Below are 20,235 nucleotides of genomic sequence, written 5' to 3' on the forward strand. Positions count from 1 at the left end.
CAAGAATAGAGGCTTGCTTAGTATATTTTGTAGGGTTTCAGGCATTACATAGACATTTCGTGTGTGATATATAGGATTAAGATTTGCTTAAGACAACACCAGTGTTACATTATCCTAAGCATTGATAGGTTGATGCTATTTATGCCATACGATACACAGGAGTGGTAAAGGAATATCATTCTATATTAGGATAGGTAAACAACGATCAAGCTGAACAAATAGAAAGATTAACTAAGCTGTGTTGGTCGCTTAACAGATGGAACAAGCTAAGTGCTAAACATTTTATCGGTATACGAATTTAGGTAAAACGAGTAAGCTTCAAACATTGCTAAAGTCCGGCCTAGTATCTGTCAGACAGGGCATAGGCTGCTTACATCCCTTGTCTTAGCTGGTAGTCTAGTTTAAATAATATATACTTGTAGTAAAGGGTAATTGAAAAATGAAAAAAACAGGTGACGCTCAATAAGGAGGGCACAAGAAGCAGGTGTCAGTAGGCAATAAACAGTATTATTACAGGCTAAATTAACTGACAGCATGTGATCGATTAGCCAAGGGTAGTAATCGAGAAGACTGTTAGCTTAAGACTGATGTGGCAATGCCTATGCTTTAAAAATATAGTGAGGGAAATGGGAAAAGAGAGAGAGAAGGAATATCAGAACACTTAAATTAGGCTTTGATCATATATCACAGGTCACTCGGGTGGTATTGCCACAGGTAAATAGTGTCCGTCAGTGTGTAGTCAAGCCTTTCCCGTTCTGGGGGCCCTTTTCTCCGTTCATCCGATCCCTGTAGGTAACGAGGCTAGTGCTGGGCGGGGAACGAGTCTGCTCTCCGTTCGGGGTCGGTAAGTGAGTCGGAGGGGTTGGTTGGTCGTACCTTGTAGCTGGTGTTGGGTTGCCCCAGATATAGTGGGTGTGTGATACGGGCCTGCAGTGTGAGTCTGTATGTGCTGGGATGTTCCCGTACGTCGGCAGGGGCCTGTCTGTGGGATCTTACAGAAGCGGTAGGGCGACTTGGTGCCGAGCTCCTCTTCCCCCTCTGCTCTCGTCTGGGCTCTCTCTCCCATGGGTCGTGGATGGGTTCTCCGCCGTTTTCGTCTTCCGGATTTCACAAAACGCCACGGATGCTGCATTAAACTCCCTGCGCAAGCAATATGCCGACCAACTAGCCGACATTGAAGACAGGCACAAGGCACGGAATCTCAGAGTCCGGGGAGTACCGGAGACAATTTCTGGCACCGAACTGCCTCATTACTGCCGCAGGTTCTTAGCCACGCTGCTGACACCACAGCAAGCTAAGCAAGTAACCATAGATTCCTGCTTCAGACTCTCCAGGGCACCTTCCATGCCGCATGTAGGAGCCTGGGTTGTACTGATAAGATAAGTGAGAGACTCAGACCGGGGAATACTAATGGGGGCCACAAGAGGCTCTCCCACAGTGCAGTTCGAAGAAGCGCAACTAGCCTTTTACAGAGACTATTCCAGACACACCATACAATGGAGGAAATCTTTTCGCCAGGTCACGCAACTTCTACGGGAACAAGCCATCCCATACAAGTGGGGACCTCGCCGTCTGCAAGTGGACAAGGCTGGCACGATACACAAGCTAACACATGCGTCTGAAATACCGACCTTCCTTCGATCTCTAGGCGTACAGGTGCAGACGACTCAAGAAATAGCCCAACAATCCTGGACTGTTGCAGGTATTAACCCCTTCATGCCCAGAGGAGAGGTTCCGCAAAGGGCTGCCCTACCTACCTGATACGGGCACAGCTGCGCAGGTTTCATGTACTTTTACCTGTTACAAACAACAGGTGCACTAATAATTCCCAAAGATGTTAATTTTTATATAACCTCCCATCACTGTCTCCACCAGCTACTGTCTAAATTACCCAGTCAAGTTAATTCCCCCCCACCCCCCACGTACTATGAGTGTGAAGACCAGTTTTAATCTTGATAGCTACTCACACACTCGGCTAGCGAGCTAGGCAACATTACAAGGCTATGGTATTAAGTGTAAGCTCCTCCCCGGTCCAGAAGGACCCAAGCCAGATAATTACCCACCCAGACGTGCCCTTTGCCAAAAGGCACATTAATAAATACCCATTAAAGCATATAGGCACTTACAGTGTTAAGCGAGTGCCTTTCAGCACCTTACTGCCTCCTCCCCCAGATATGCCCTATATTAATGCCGAGCGCAACCTCTTACCAATGAGCAAATGGGCACCCACCGCAATAAACAGGTGCCCCCCGCCACCACACCGATCCCCCCCTGGAACGAGCGAGAGAGGGCGAAAAAAGGCTATCAAACATTTAAAAATTGGATAGCCCCCTCAAACATGTTATAATTGTTACTCAGACTAATGTTATTTGTTCAAATTTATGCTAACATGTGATAATGTAACCACCATGCTTTATCCACAAAAATAAAGAATTTTAAAAAAAAGGGGGCAATAAAAGCAAAAAATTTTAACAAATTGTGAAATAAAGTAAATACTTTACCAATAAATACTCACCAATACTCACCAGAATAATAAGCTTCCCAAAAGCACAACTGTTGTTTAACTGTTATTATTATCAAACACAATGGTTCTAATCATTTTGTCAACTTCATGCGGATGAAACCTGAATTCTCTCTCTGGGGTTGAAATCTGCAACTCTAAGATGCTGAAACTCTAGCAACCAAATTGTTCCGCAAGGTACCTGCATGTGTTTTAAAGTAGGTGTGTGCAGTTTGTAAACGGTACTGTTAAATCAACTTTCAAACCATTATCACAAGTCCATTAATGATATATGTAAAATCTGCTGGCTATATAAAGGGTCATTCGAAGATCAATAACCATTAGAGATTAATGTAGTAGTTAAGGTACAAGTAGGTTTTGGGTTCCAGTTCCTTGATTTCTTTTTTTTTTTTTTTTACAAACTGTTTTTAAGCACCTTGACAAAAAAGGCAAAAAATAATAAAATTTGCACCCAGGTTTGGATGCTATAATTAAAGAGTTTCAGTTCCTGATTTGCATACAAAACATTTTGTACAGGCAAACAAAATTGACACTACAAATTTAACATTAACCATAAATAGACACAGGCTAATACCTACCTATGAGTCCGTGTCAATTGCAAATATTTTGTGTAAATAATTAGAAAGCAGTTGTCAAACTGCTTGAAATATTCTACAAAATATATGAATAAAATGAAATACTCGCATTGTGCTGGAATAGGTTTCAAAATGTGCTTCTCTGATATTGCAGTCAAGACTGCGGGTTTGAAAAACAGTTTTTTTTTCTTTGAAGATGTCTTCTTTTTTATCTAAATGCATCTAATCTCACACAGGAGGCTGCTTTGCACCAGCAGATATGTGACAGGAGCAGTAGAAAGGAACTGTTAAAGTAAATGCACTGTCTCTAAGATAGGGTTCCAGATGAACACTTCTTTTCAGGAGATGTGTAGAGAGGCTGTGAAACTCCTAAAGGTCATCAAAATAAGACTGCTGGGGCATGATCTATTCACCCAAAAATATGTAATGAAACTAAACTGGCTTTGGTGTTTAGACCTTTAAGGACAAGCACGGTACCACCACACAAGCACCTGATAAAAAAAACATTAAAGGACCACTCTAGTGCCAGGAAAACATACTCGTTTTCCTGGCACTAGAGTACCCTGAGGGTGCCCCCACCCTCAGGGACCCCCTCCCATCGGGCTCTGGAGAGAGGAAGGGGTTAAACTTACCTCTTTTTCCAGCGCCGGGCGGGGAGCTTTTCTCCTCCTCTCCATCTTGATCGCGACGTCATCGGCTGAATGCGCATGCGCGGCAGGAGCCGCGCTCGCATTCAGCAGGTCGCATAGGAAAGCATTTACAATGCTTTCCTATGGACGCTTGCGTGCTCTCACTGTGATTTTCACAGTGAGAAGCACGCAAGCGCCTCTAGCGGCTGTCAATGAGACAGCCACTAGAGGATTTGGAGGCTGGATTAACCCTCATTATAAACATAGCAGTTTCTCTGAAACTGCTATGTTTATAAAAAAAAGGGTTAATCCTAGAGGTACCTGGCACCCAGACCACTTCATTAAGCTGAAGTGGTCTGGGTGCCTAGAGTGGTCCTTTAACATAAAACAGGGCCTTTCGCTTTGTAGATATTGATACTTTTTGGCATCCTTTTTTATATCTTTCCAGTTATTTCCAGTATGTGGTAATCTGTTTCTTTTAAATTTCACACATATATCAAGGATCGTCGCAGGAGGTATGCAAATACACATACATTTACATCCAACTACATCCTCAAATACAATAATACACTTTTTTAAATGGCTTGTGATTTTAATGTGAGCTTAGTAAGGCCTTGATTTAAAGGACCACTATAGGCACCCAGACCACTTCAGCTTAATGAAGTGGTCTGGGTGCCAGGTCCAGCTAGGTTTAACCCTTTTTGCTGTAAACATAGCAGTTTCAGAGAAACTGCTATGTTTACCTATGGGTTAATCTAGCCTCTAGTGGCTGTCTTATTGACAGCCGCTAGAGGCGCTTCCGCGCTTCTCACTGTGATTTTCACAGTGAGAAGACGCCAGCGTCCATAGGAAACCATTGAGAATGCTTTCCTATGAGACTGGCTGAATGCGCATGTGGCTCTTGCCGCGCATGCGCATTCAGCTAGGGACGTCAGAAGAGGGAGGAGAGTCCCAGCACCGAGGGAGCCTGGCGCTGGAAAAAAGGTAAGGGATTAACCCCCTTCCTCCCCCTTCAGCCCGGAGGGAGTGGGACCCTGAGGGTGGGGGCACCCTCCGGGCACTATAGTGCCAGGAAAACGAGTATGTTTTCCTGGCACTATAGTGGTCCTTTAATTGTCAACTGTTTTCAGACAATATTTTAATATAATTTCAGCTCGATTTAATGCTAGCTTATATTCAAGCAGTCAAACTCAGAAATAGGTTGGTTTACTGATGTAAGATTGTTGATAAATTTGCATTGCAAGCATTTTTAGCAGCCTGTAAAGAGTAACCCTGCAAGTGTTACTTAAATGTTCTTTTTTTAAAAGCCTATGGGGATCACCATGACCCCCATATTAGTATAAGAGAGGTATTATACCTTCTTTATAACCCCCAAATCATGCTGTGGCTAGGAACATGTCTAATGAAAATTGAGCAGACAGTGGTTCGGCGGCTATTGCTGGCTAGACGTTAATAAAATACTGGAGGGGCACCTGGCATAAATGCGCCCCACTAATGTGCAGTGACTGGGGCTTAAAGGAACACTAAATTACTTTAGCTAAATAAAGCAGTTTTAGTGTATAGATCATTCCCCTGCAATTTCACTGCTCAATTCACTGTCATTTAGGAGTTAAATTACTTTGTTTCTGTTTATGCAGCCCTAGCCACACCTCCCCTGGCTATGATTGACAGAGACTGCATGGAAAAAAAAAAAGTGGTTTCACTTTCAAACAGATGTCATTTACCTTAAATAATTGTATCTCAATCTCTAAATTGAACTTTAATCACATACAGGAGGCTCTTGTAGGGTCTAGCAAGCTATTAACATAGCAGGGATAAGAAAATCTTAATTAAACATAACTTGCAATAAAGAAAGCCTAAATAGAGCTCTCTTTACAGGAAGTGTTTATGGAAGGCTGTGCAAGTCACATGCAGGGAGGTGTGACTAGGGTTCATAAACAAAGGGATTTTTATTTTATTTTTTACATTTTTTTTTTGTTGTGCATGGTTTGACAAGATGATATACGTTGCCACAACAGCAAACATAATCACAGCAATATCACAGGTTTCTACATATGTGGCATTGGAGTGTAAGCACATTTTTTTTAACATTTTTAAACGTGGTAAGTCGTTCTAGTGATTTGACATGCAGGTATCAGCATTAGGAGATATGTTCTTTAAGCATTGTCATCAGTAGTGTATTTAAGCTATAAACAGGCTTGAACAGTTATATCCTTAAGTTTACCTAGCTATGTCTAGACCATGGTTCGTCAACCTGGTCCCTACCGCCCACTAGTGGGCGTTTCAGGATTCCAGGTGGGCGGTAGGGATTTCCAGGTTGATCGGGCGGGCGGGTGCGAGCCGGCGGTACCCGTGCGACTGGGTACCGCCGTGACCATTTGCGGCTCCGGCCCGCCCGGTAAACCGCCGGGGCCGCCTTCCAAAGTGTCCATCGGGTGGCCCATGCTGTCAGGGCCACCCGATGGATGCGGATTGTAAGGGGGCCCGGTCAGCGCTGGGCGCTTTAACAGCGCGACCGGGCCCCCTGTGATGACATCAGAGCTGGGAGGAAGTGATTCCCCGGTCACTCCTCCCAGCTAAAACTGAGAGCCGCGCGGGAGGAACACCAGGGAGTCAGAGTGGGAACTCTGACTCCCATCCACCTGAGCCACCACTGGACCCCAGGGAAAGTCACCCTCCTGCACCTTAAAGGTAGGAAACAGGAGGGTGACTTAAATATAATGTGTGTGTTTGTTTGTGTGTGTGTGTCTTTGTAGGTATGTCTTGTGTGTGTGTGTGTGTGTGTGTGTGTGTGTCTGTCTGTCTGTATGTGTCTTTGTATGTATGTCTTGTGTATATGTGTGTGTGTCTGTCTGTATGTATGTATGTGTGTCTTGTCTTTGTATGTATGTGTCATTGTATGTGTGTCTATGTATGTCTGCATCTGTGTGTGTCTGTTTGTATGTGTGTCTGTCTGTGTCTGTATGTATGTCTTGTGTGTATGTGTCTGTCTGTATATATATGTGTGTGTGTGTGTGTCTTGTCTTTGTATGTATGTGTCATTGTATGTGTGTGTGTCTATGTATGTCTTATGTGTGTGTCTGCATGTGTGTGTGCATGTCTGATTGTATGTATGTGTGTGTGCCTGTCTGTGTCTTTGTGTGTGTATGTATGTGTGTCTGTCTGTGTCTGTATGTATGTCTTGTGTGTGTGTGTCTGTCTGTATATATATGTGTGTGTGTCTTGTCTTTGTATGTATGTATGTGTGTCTTGTCTTTGTATGTATGTGTCATTGTATGTGTGTCTATGTATGTCTGCATCTGTGTGTGTCTGTTTGTATGTGTGTCTGTCTGTGTCTGTATGTATGTCTTGTGTGTATGTGTCTGTCTGTATATATATGTGTGTGTGTGTGTGTGTGTCTTGTCTTTGTATGTATGTGTCATTGTATGTGTGTGTGTCTATGTATGTCTTATGTGTGTGTCTGCATGTGTGTGTGCATGTCTGTTTGTATGTATGTGTCTTGTGTGTGTGTGCCTGTCTGTGTCTTTGTGTGTGTATGTATGTGTGTCTGTCTGTTTCTGTATGTATGTCTTGTGTGTGTGTGTCGTATGTGTGTCTTGTCTTTGTATGTATGTGTCATTGTATGTGTGTGTGTCTATGTATGTCTTGTATGTGTGCCTGTCTGTTTGTATGTATATGTCTTGTGTGTGTGTCTGTATGTGTGTCTTGTGTGTGTGTGTCTGTATGTGTGTCTTTGTGTGTGTGTCTTGTATGTGTGCCTGTCTGTTATAGTGGACTATAGTAAGTGGGCTACCTAGCTCAGCCTTCCTACTGGGCATTGCTATAAGGACGGTTAAAAAATAGAAAAAAGGGGAAAAAAAGGTGGGGAGGGGAATTGAGGAGGGAGAGGAGATGAGCTGACGCACAAATGAGAAATCATATTATGCGCAAACAGAGAAGTTGTCTGAATATCACTGAAAGAGACCTTCGTTTGTTCCTTACGAAAATCGAACCAGATATCAAATATTTAGTCTCACAGCATCAACCTCAAGGATCTCATTAATCACTAGTAAAGGTAATTTCAATTTACTTTATTGTTTTCTCATTAAACGTTATAAAGTTAAAAACCTTATAAACCTGCATTAAGTAGAAATAAAAAGATAAATGTACGTACATTTATTTTTTTAAAAAACACCCTCCTTTCTTAAAAATATTCCGCATTTGCGCGAAAACTGGTGGGCGGTAAGAAATTTTTTTCAACCAAAAAGATGCATTAGTGGGCGGTAGGTAGAAAAAGGTTGACTACCACTGGTCTAGACGCTTTATGCTGTAGGTGTTTAGGCTATTAGGCATGGAAAACATAGGCTAACAACATACTATAGGTACATAAACATTCTGAGTGCTGGCTAGCATCGCCCATCCACTGAGTTGGGTTACGGTAGAGTCACCCTGCTTCGGTCTAACAACAAGCTTTAATTCTAACGTGCAATTAGGTCGTTTTTTACCCTGCCTAGCTGGCTGAAAGTGTGAACACGGTTCCTTGTGGGCATGGCATTAAGTCAGCGACATATTGTCATTAACTAAACATGTAATATATGCAAACCTAAAATATAAACTAACATAAGGTAGCATTAGTTCAGATGCATCTGAGGGGTGCATACTAGGCAAGACCTGGTCAGCGGTGTCTGCAGGAGAAAGTCCCGGCTTGCGAGTATGCATAGCTCGCGTGTCAGTCCTCCGACCTGCCCTCTCCTCGCGTTGGAGCCTCACCAGTGTGGCCCGTTCAGCCGATGCCCCGCTTGTGCATGGGTGTTGTAGGTGATGCAGGTGTCAGGCTGGGAGCTGCTAAGGTCGACTGCTTGCAGAGTAGTACAGTCTCTTGGGTAAGTGATCTCCGGGGTGCTGTGGGTGTATTGCGGGGACTCCTTGGTCGGTTCCGTCTCGACCGGCTGTCATGATGGGGCTGTACCTGCTTGGATCCTCCAGCCCGGGTTGTAGCGGAGAGCACTTCCCTGTGTCGACGGGTCCCTTTCCCATACGTGGGGGGACCGTGGGCCCTCCGGAGCCTCGCTCTACCGATGCTCCTTTGGGTGTGTGGACGGTGGGTCGGATTTTGTTCCGGTATGCTCCCCTGCCCAGAAGGAGATTTGTTACTCCGAGCGGTTAAGCGAGATCGCGGTTGGGCTTGTTGGGGTGGACAGGAGCATTTGCTTTGCTGTGCTCGCGTTGCGCTGGCCATTTTGTGCCCTCCTCGTAGTTGCGGTGAGGGGTGAGTGTCACGCTTGATTTCAGCTGGAATGTGCAGGCGCCGTGCCAGCCTGCGCCAGAATGCCGCAAAGATTTTGTTTAGCCATGCTGTGTAGTCAGCTTGGTCAGTGAGGTTCGTGTTTGGCTCCCTTGTGCTCTCTCCAGGTTGCTTGGGCGCCATCCTCGCCTCAATCCCAGGGGCATTCCGGAGCCGTTGTGTAGTGCGGGGGTAGTCGCCCCCAGCGAGGACCGGGATATCCCCCACCGGTCCAGAGGGAGGGGTTGCAGGGCCGTGCTGATTGTTTGCTTGCGAGCGTGGCCTGTGTCAGGGGATCACCTGCCTCCCCCAAGTTGCAGGCTCTGCTCCGAAGTAGGCCTCGTGGCCGGTCCAGGTATGTTCAGGTGATTTCGACGCGGGTCAGGAATCATTGTGTGCCCCTTGTGGTCCTGTGTCGTTCTCTGGGCTCCGTTTGTTCTTGGCACCCTCAGAAAGCACGACCGGCCATCTTGGCTGTTAGGCCCCGCCCCAACAAAGGGATTTAACTCCTAAATGGCAGAAGATTGAGCAGTGAGGCTGCAGGGGCATGCTCTATACACCAAAACTGCTTCATTAAGCTAAAGTTGTTCAGGTGACTATAGTGTCCCTTTAACCCCTTAAGGACCAAACTTCTGGAATAAAAGGGAATTATGACATGTCACAAATGTCATGTGTCCTTAAGGGGTTAAAAAGAAAATAATGAAGAGTGGACAGGGACCTTTGGCAAGCTGTTCAGAGCTCTTAAGTAAACAAAAATAATGTTGGGACATCGTAAAATCCCCAGCAGATATTATTTAATAAATGGGGGGGACATCCTAGTGTCCACCTCAGTACCCACCCATGAGCTACGGTGTGGGCTATGATTTATTAACTGTTAGTGCCCCAACCATGGGTGGTGGGTGGACAAAGGGGTGTATATTTAGAGAAAAAAAATAATTTTATTTCTCTAATGAGTTTGAAACTGTGGAGTAGTCATTGACGTTCTAAGTATCTAATATTAATACTTTCGATTACTATTTGAATTGAGATTTTTTTCTAACATTACCAAATGAGCTCTGCATCCATCCTCAAGATGGCGGCAGGTCATGAGTCCGTACATGCATAAACTCCGGATAGGCCTGCAGTATTCCCATAGGGAATTCGGTCACTATTCGATCACCTGTGTGCAACCTTCTGGCAGCAATTACATATTTGAGTAGATTACAGTGCACGGTAGTCACCAAGACTGGAGCGACCACTGTGTAGTGGAAGAGCGTCAGGAAGGAGGACCTCTCATACCTACCCTCTGCTGAAGTGTCTGGAGAGCACTGGGGGGCCAAACTGGGAGGTGGCCGCGTCCCTTTCTTCTCCCTTGGTGGTGAGATATTGGGGTAAGAAAACTCCAGCACAATCAATGCAAATGCGTCCGCACATGGGGACAGAGGAGGCATCTGTACTGTCCTCCACCGAGGATCAATAATTCTAGTTTCTCTTCTGACTGCTGCAGGCTACTGGATGGCTTAGCCTGGGCAATACAGGGTGCAAGTCGGCCTCTGTGAATGGGAAGTAGACATAGGCGTGCGCAGCCTATTGCATTAGGGTGTGCACCCTAAAGCACAAACACGCCGCATGTGTATATATTTATTCTATTTTTACTATATATATATATATATATATATATATAGACACACACACACACACACATATATATATATACACACACATACACTGCTGTGTGTGTGTGCTGCTAGTGTGCTGTGTGAGGGTGGTGTGAGGGTGGTGTTAGTGGGATGTGTGGGTGAGGGTGCTGGTAGTGTGCTATGTGGGTGAGGGTGTTTGTGTGGGTGCTGTTTGTGTGTGAGGGTGCTGGTAGTGTGCTGTGTGAGGGTGTTTGTGTGTGAGGGTGCTGTTTGTGTGATGTGTGCGTTTGTGTGATGGTGCCGTTTGTGTGATGTGTGTGGGTGTCGTGTATTTGTGAGGGTGCTGTTTGTGTGTGTGTGTTTGTGAGGGTGCTGTTAGTGTGCTGTGTGTGAGGGTGTTGTGTGTTCGTAAAGGTGCTGTGTGTGTTTGTGAGGGTGCGGTTAGTGTACTGTGTGTGTGAGCGTGCTGTATGTGTCTATGTGCTGTGTGTGTGTGGGGGGGCTGTATGTTGGGAGGGATTGTGGAGGTGGGGGCTGATTAGTAAATATCCCCCCTCCCTACCTCATGTAGGGAGGGGGGATCCTTCCTGCTATGTGCCATCCCTGGTGGTCCAGTGGAGAGTGAACTCTAGCCTGCGGAGCTAGAGTTAACTCTCGCGAGATCTGAGCGTTGCCGTGGCAATGCTCAGATCTCGTGAGAGGAACCTGGCAGAGCTGCTGTCTAGAGCTCCCCGGGTCCTCTCCTGCCTCCCTCCGTGTTGCTGTGGGTTGGTGAGGTAGATCTTTGATCTCCCTGCCAGCCCATGGAGGCCGGCACTCAGATAGCGCCGACTCTGCGTGAGCCGTCAAGGGAGATCCGGACATCTTCAGAGAAGTCCTGGGGAATAAAGTGTGGGAACTCTTTGCCCCCTCCCCCCCCCCAAAAAAAAAATATACACGTGTGTGTGTGTGTATATATATACTGACACACAGATATAAATACACGTGCACACACATACTCAGACACACACACACACTCACAGACACACACACATACTCACAGACACACACTTACAGACACACATACACTCACAGACACACACTTACAGACACACACATACACTCACAGACACACATACACTCACAGACACACACACTCACAGACACACACACATACCCATACACTCAGACATACACATACTCACAGACACACACTTACAGACACACACTCACAGACACACTCACATACATTCACAGACACACACACATACATTCACAGACACACTTACAGACACACACACATACATTCACAGACACACTTACAGACACACACTCAGACAGACACACTCAGACAGACACACACACACACACATACATTCACAGACACACACACACATACAAATATTTTATTTATTTTTTATTAAAAAAATGTCCACCCAGCCTCCCTACCTGGAGTGCTGGCGTGGACTTGTCCCTGGGGTCCAGTGGGTCGGATGCCTGTGTCCATCTCAGACGCGGTGAGAGAGCTGTGAGCTCTCTGCTCCCTCTCGCCACGTGGGCTGTCTGCTGTAGCTGGGAGCCGGAATATGACGTCATATTCCGGCTCCCAGCATCAGCAAACAGCGCGCGGCGAGAGGGAGCAGAGAGCACACAGCTCTCTCACCGCGTCTGAGATGGACACAGGCATCCGACTGGGGGGGGGGGGGGTTGTCCTTCACCTCTTGCCCCCCCCCCCGCCATAACAGGGGGAACATGGGGGCCGGAAGGGGGCATTTGGGGGCACTTTGAGCGTTCCTGCTCAAATAAAAGTGCAGGAACGCTGTTCCTGCAGGACTCAATACATAGGCGTGCCGCGGGGATTAGGGTGTGCCCAGGCACACCTGGCACACCCCGTGCGCACGCCTATGGAAGTAGAATATGTCTCTCCCCGAATATGCAACATGGGCTCTCAGAAGAGGATCCCGTTTGCTTCTTTTGGTGCATCAGAAGCCCAGGCCTCTCGGAAAAGAATTGTCTAAGTGACTTACTATGTCGAAAGAAGCTCACTGTCACAGAGTATTAACCCTAGCACACAGAGTTGAGGATAGCAAAGAACAGACTAAAAAAATATAAACATCTTACTGGGCCTTAGAGTGGCTAGATGTAAAGTTAGACAGAGAAGAGATTAGTCGAAATACGAGCCGAGATCAGGGTAACTGACAGACAGCGAAAACGAGAATTAGCAGAGTCAGGTATACGGTAAAAATCAGATGGGCAAACAAGACAGGCAAGGGTTAACGAGAAACTCAGAGTCAGGAAACAAAGCTAAGATCCATAACAGAATACAATACAAATCACTAGGAACCCACGAAAGGGTACTGGGAACAGAAACCGATCAGACTGTTCGGGGTGCATGGCCCGCCAGGAGCAAGGAGTTTTCGATCCGCACGTGGCTCACCTGAAGGCAGGAGTGCTCGAGCCGCATGCAGCTCGATCGGAGGACCCCTGCTGGCACGCAGACCGGGTAAGTACTGTTACACTCACTTCAGGATTTTCTAAGGATACCGCAACCTCAAGCAAAACGTTTTTAGAGTGTGTATGTATCTATCTCTTCCCCTCCATTTGTCTCTCCCCCCTCTACTGTAGCTGCACGCCGCGGTGCCTGGTCTGACAGGAAGTGCTCCCTCAGTGAGTGAGTCTGTCATACACGCTACATACAGCTGAAGGAGTGGCCTGCTCGAGTGGTCAATTGCCGGTTTGTATACAGGCCTACTGCGTTATGTTTACTTATGCTTACCATTTTATTTGCCCTGTTATTGTGGTGGAATCTCGGTAAAAATAAATTTAGTAGGCCGAGATTACCACGTGGCATGTGTACGTGCATATGCTGACGTATCGATCAGTTGGTTGCACGAGGCAAGATACGATCAGTAGTGTACGGAGCATGTGCAAGAATACAGGATATAGTATTCCCCCTCCTCCATTGTGCTGGACAAGCCATGCGGTCAAACAGGAAGTTAATTCTTATTTGTGTTGATTGGTTAAGAGAATGTGCGGGTGGAGCTTAATATGGGAGGAGTTATATGCCTATATAAGGAGCCTGCACTATTGTCCGGGGCTCAGAACTTGTGGTATTTTGGTGACGCTAGTCCCTCTGAGTCCCGATCGGTGATCCAATAAAGAATCTCTTCCTTCCTGAAGAAACCTGTGTCCATCTCTCTGTGCTTGGCTTCCGTCAGTTTCTCCGGTATCATTTGGTGCATTGGCCGGGAAGCTCATCGTTCAACGGTAGCTGAGAGGCAGAGGCGTGAGACGGTCTATCTTTGCCCACGTTCTCTACGGCTGCACCCCTGAACTTCTGCGTGGACCTCCCTTCGTCTCGGCGCCACTGGGCCGTTGTCCAGGAGATCATCGGCCTCTACGTGAGAAGTGCTGGGGTGTCCCCGTCGATGAGTGTGAACTCAGGTTCAGGAACGAGGAGGTAAGACAACTGCTGTTTTAGACGGCAGGACCCACTAGGGGTATACCGATTGTGCGGTAGGCCCAAAGGGGTTTTGAATCTGTGTATCTGCCCCCTCTGTCGGAGGGAAGGAGCGAAGGCGCACCGCTCGATCGAACGCTCTTTAGTCAGACCGTTTGATTTGGTTAGTCAGGCGGGGTCCTGGTGTAAATAGCCCTAGCCGGACACCGGTGTCTTGTCTAGACTAGCGTTCTAGGGTGTATATTACGTTCGCTAGGTCGGAGGGACCGGGAGACTAAGCGGCGCCTGTGTAAATTCGGTTCGCTAGTTCTCATCCTATCTGGGCTAAGTGGGAAGGCGTGTAAATTTGGAACCCACTAGACTTTTGATAGTGCGACTAAGAGGCGCCTGTGTAAATTCGGTTCACTAGCTCGCTATATATGTGGTGATTGGGCAGTGTGGCTAACCAAAACGGGTGTATATAGTTTTAGGTAGTCCATCAAGGTACTGGCCAATAGTTTAGTTGGGAATTGTAAATGTGTTAACGATTGTTTTAGTAAAGTGTATATCTTGTTAGATAGCGCGAGCTCAGCCGTCTAGCGAGAGTGTTAATAGTGTGTTGCTGTATTATAGTGCACGGTACCATAACCCTGTATATTTACTGACACTGTATATAAGTACTAATCATTGTCGTCAATTGCATGTTTTAACACCATAACCACTAATAATTGTATTGTGACCTTAACTTGTGCTTTGACCTATGCTAACCGTACTGTAACCGCTATTTGTAAAAGACGATGTTACTGGGGTGTGTTATAGACGGGTAATTCGTATATAGAGAATTATAGCGTGGGTGACTGTATAGTTACGCCAAAGGGCATAATATTGATTATATAGTGACTGGTGTAGCAGCTGTGTGTGTACGGGAATTCCCTGAGTGTTTATTGTTATTGTGTACGTTTCACTTGGTAACCGTACCACGTGGTGCTGTTGCCAGAGGAAACGGGTGTGACTGTTGAATAGTACGCGTGTATAGTATTCGTTGTCGACGACGTTCCATTGTTAAGTATGGGTGCGTCGCAGTCAACGATTCCGGATCCCTTAGGTTGTATGGTGAAGAATTTTAAAAAGGGATTCAAAACTTGTGATTTTGGGGTTAAGATGTCTCCTGTGCGTTTAGTTACTTTGTGCACTAGGGAGTGGCCTACTTTGGTTGCGGCATGGCCGCCACGTGGCAGTTTGGATCTAACTCTGGTACAGCGCTTACACGTGGCTGTATCAGGTAGGCCTGAACTTTACGGCCAGTTTCCTTATATTGACTGTTGGAGACAGGCCGTAAATGACTCGCCAAAATGGCTCCAGACATGCCACGAGGAGCAGTGTCGCCTCATGGTAGCTAGGACTTGTTCGTCCACTAGGACTGGTGTTAGGCCCATTTTGGACACGCCCCCTGAGTCCGAGATCCCTTTGCCGCCCCCTTACTTTCCGTTAAGAAGAAGTGACGCAAACGCAGGAAGCCCTGCACCCCTCCCCTCATTACCCCCATCCACTTCCGCTTCCTCCTCCAGTACAGGATCCACCCCCCCTCGTACTAAATCTCCCCTTCCGGAACCAGAACCCACCCCCATTAGAAACGAATATCCTGATTTGGCGCCACTTCAGACTTCCGGTCAAGCTTCATCTAGCTCGGCTCGAAGTGTTTTATTTACGACCTTTTCCCAAAACCAACCTCCCACATCCCCATACCCTATCTCTCCCCGACCGGAACCCATGACTGACGCCTCTCTACGTAGCCCCATCCAAACCCGACAGTTGACTGGTGCCCAACAATTAAAGCACTATCAGATGCCTCTTCGCCTAAATCCCGGGTCAGCTTATATCGATGCCGCAGGTCAAATGGCACACGCTGACCCAGTCTTCGTATATGTCCCATTTACCACTACCGACCTTTTAAACTGGAAGACCCATAATTCCTCGTATACTGAGAAACCACAAGCCATGACTGATCTGTTCACCTCAATAGTACAGACGCATAATCCGACATGGGCTGATTGCCAGCAGTTATTAATGACTTTATTTAACAATGAGGAAAGGACAAGAATAAATCAAGCAGCCATTAAAGCACTAGAAGATAGAGCCCGTGCTTTGAACCAAGCTAATCCAGCAGCATGGGCCGCAACACATTATCCCAACACTGATCCCGATTGGAACGTAAATGGTGCTGATATGGTTCAACTCAGAGCCTATAGAGACGCTATAATTGCTGGCATGAAAGCAGGAGGAAAGAAAGCCATTAACATGTCGAAGACAGTTGAGGTGATTCAGAAAAGTGATGAAGCGCCCAGTGTCTTTTATGACCGATTATTGGAGGCATACCGCTTGTATACCCCCTTTAATCCGGAAGACGCAGACAATTCCCGAATGGTTAACTCCGCCTTTGTCAGCCAAGCATACGGAGATATTAAGCGCAAGCTACAAAAGTTAGAAGGGTTTGCAGGTATGTCCATCACCCAACTAATGGAGGTAGCAAATAAGGTCTATATGAACAGGGATACAGAAAGTAAGAAAGAGGAAGAGCGCAAGATGCGTAAAAAGGCTGATATGCTAGCGGTAGCGATCGCAGGCGTAGATAAACGGGGCCCAGATAGAGGCAATAATAGATGGAGTAGGGAGCCTTTGAGTAGGGATCAATGCGCGTATTGCAAGGAAGAAGGGCATTGGAGGAACGAATGTCCGCAAAGAGAGCAGTACGAGAGAGACCAACCCAGGGCAGGCTACGGAAACTTTAGAGGCAGAGCGAGAGGTAGAGGAGGTCCCGGAGGGAGTAATGGTTATAGAGGGAGTAATGGGAACAGAGGAAGTGTTAGGGAGGACAGGTATATTCCAGCAGCGCAAAGGTCCCGCGATAGAGAAGGTAGGGACTTCGTAGGATTGGCTGACACGGTCATGGAGGACTATTGATACCGACCGGGCTCCATCCCCCTTGGTCGAGCGGAGCCTATGGTCGATGTATCAATAGGGGGAAAAAGGAGTGCGTTCATGATCGACACTGGTGCTGAACATTCAGTGGTGACTAATCTAGTTGCTCCTCCATCTGGAAGGACTATTACTGTGATAGGAGCAACTGGAAGAAGTGCTGAAAGACCGGTTCTTAAAAGTCGACTCTGTACATTGGGAGGCCACGTAGTAAAACATCAATTCCTTTATATGCCTGAATGTCCAGTCCAATTGCTGGGACGTGATATGCTATCAAAATTACAAGCGCAGATTACGTTCCTACCAAATGGAACAACATCCTTAAAGTTTAATGGACCTTCAGGTATTATGACTTTATCCGTACCAAAGGAAGAAGAGTGGCGACTTTATACAGTGTTGACTAGCCAAAACCCTAGGAGTGATGAGACATTATTCAACATACCAGGAGTTTGGGCAGAGAACAACCCACCAGGACTGGCCCGCAATATTCCACCTATAAAAATTGAACTGAAACTTGGGGTTTATCCAGTAAGCCTAAGACAATACCACATCCCGCAGAAGGCTAAGAAGAACATCCAATCCTATCTGGATAAGTTCATACGGTATGGTATCCTAAAATTCTGTACTTCCCCCTGGAACACCCCATTGCTGCCTGTTCAAAAGCCCGGTACAGATGAGTATCGACCTGTGCAGGACTTGAGAGCAGTCAATGATGCGGTTGTTAGTATACATCCAGTTGTACCCAATCCATATAACCTGCTTGCTTTAATTCCGGGCGGGGCTACTTACTTCACAGTCTTAGATCTCAAAGATGCCTTCTTTTGCCTCCGAATTGCCGCAGAAAGTCAATGTATTTTCGCTTTCCAATGGGAGAACGCTGTAACGGGCTCAAAACGCCAAATGACTTGGACAAGACTGCCCCAAGGGTTTAAAAATTCACCTACCCTATTTGGTTCAGCCCTAAGTCAAGATCTATTGGATTTCGAGTCCATCCCAGGAGAGTGTGTCTTGTTACAATATGTAGATGACTTGTTGATAGCAGCAGTTACAAAAGAAATCTGTCAGCAAGCAACGCACGATCTACTGCACATTCTCTGGAAGGCAGGATACAAGGTGTCCAGAAAGAAGGCTCAGTTGTGTTTGCCAACTGTCAAGTATCTGGGATTCCATATCTCTGAAGGTCAAAGAATTATGGGACCAGAGAGAAAAGAAGCTGTCTGCCAAATACCAATACCCAAGAATAGAAGACAAGTGCGAGAATTCTTGGGGGCAGCAGGCTTCTGTAGGATATGGATTCCCAGCTATGCGATACTGGCAAAACCTCTGTACGCAGCCATCAAAGGTACAGAGCACGACCCCTTCTTATGGACCCAAGAACAGCAAACGGCATTTGAAGATGTGAAGAAGGCTTTGATGAGTGCCCCAGCATTAGATCTACCTGATCACACACGACCATTCTACTTATATGTACACGAGCAAAGAAGAATGGCTGTGGGAGTATTGACACAGTACTTGGGATCATGGCAAAGACCTGTTGCCTACATGTCTAAGCAATTGGATGCAGTGGCCAGCGGACTTCCACTTTGTCTAAGAGCCGTAGCTGCAGCCGCCCTGCTAGTAGCTGAAGCCGATAAACTCACTCTGGGTCAAGAACTTTATGTACGAGTCCCACATGCAGTACAGACGTTGTTGGATTACAAAGGAAATCATTGGTTTAGTAACAGCCGTATGACCAAGTATCAAGCAATGTTGTGTGAAAACCCAAGAGTGCATTTAGAGACTGTAAACACCTTAAATCCAGCTACCCTTTTGCCGCAACCTACTGAAAGTCAACATGATTGTCTGGAAGTAATGGATGAAGTATTTTCAAGTAGACCAGATCTTCGTGATTTTCCCATCCAGAACCCCGATGTTCAATATTATACCGATGGCAGTAGTTATGTGAAAGAAGGGATCCGCTATGCAGGATATGCAGTAACAACAATAGACAAGGTGATAGAAGCTCGGCCACTGGCGAAAGGAACATCAGCACAAAAGGCAGAATTAATAGCACTAACACGAGCGTTACAATTGGCTGAAGGTTTAAGAGTGAATATCTATACGGACTCTAAGTATGCGTTTTTAACCACTCATGCCCACGGAGCTCTGTATAAAGAAAGAGGACTACTGAATTCAGAAGGCAAAGAAATCAAGTACGCAGCTGAAATCCTACAACTATTGGAAGCAGTGTGGGAGCCGAAAGAAGTCGGTATCATACATTGTCGAGCGCATCTGAGAGGAGATGGTGATGTAACCAAGGGAAATCGGATGGCAGATAGTGCAGCTAAGCGTGCTGCTGAATCAGGAAGACAGGAGTATGTGGGGCATATAGCTGCTCTTATACCAACTCCACTGTCCCAATGGACTCCAGTTTATACAGCTCAAGAAGAGGAGTGGTTAAAGACTGAACCGGGAAAGTATTTGGAGAACAAGTGGTATCAGCTAGAAGATGGAAGAATAGTCATACCAGCATCACTAGCGGTAGAAATTGTCCAAAATTATCACAACGGGACACATTCTGGGAGAGACAGTACTGAAGAATCTCTCAGAAAACATTTCTACATACCAAGATTGTCCAACTTGACTCAGGCCATTGTACGAAGATGTGTAACGTGTGCTAAGAATAATGCAAGACAAGGACCAGTAAAGCCACCAGGAGTCCAGTTTATGGGGGGACTCCCCATGTCCGATCTACAAATAGACTTTACAGTGATGCCTAAATCGGGTGGACATCGTTACCTGCTGGTAATTGTGTGCACCTATTCAGGCTGGGTAGAAGCATGTCCTACTCGTACAGAGAAAGCAGGAGAAGTTGTGAGATTCCTGCTACGAGAAATAATACCCCGATATGGACTACCCTGTTCTATAGGATCGGACAATGGTCCAGCTTTTGTTCATCAGTGCCTACAACAACTGACTCATATGCTTGGTATAAAGTGGAGGCTTCATACTGCATATAGACCCCAGAGTTCTGGTAAGGTAGAGAGAATGAATAGAACTATAAAGAACCAGTTGGCTAAAATGTGTCAGGAAACCCAACTTAAGTGGAACGTTCTCTTACCTATAGCTCTATTGCGAATCCGCAGTACCCCTACCAGAAGGATGGGCCTCTCTCCTTTTGAAATTATGTATGGGCGACCACCTCCCGTACTTGGTAACTTAAGGGGGGATTTGAGTCAGTTGGGAGAAGGAATT

The sequence above is a fragment of the Pelobates fuscus genome, chromosome 12 (assembly GCF_036172605.1).
Source record: "Pelobates fuscus isolate aPelFus1 chromosome 12, aPelFus1.pri, whole genome shotgun sequence".
Lineage (NCBI taxonomy): Eukaryota > Metazoa > Chordata > Amphibia > Anura > Pelobatidae > Pelobates > Pelobates fuscus.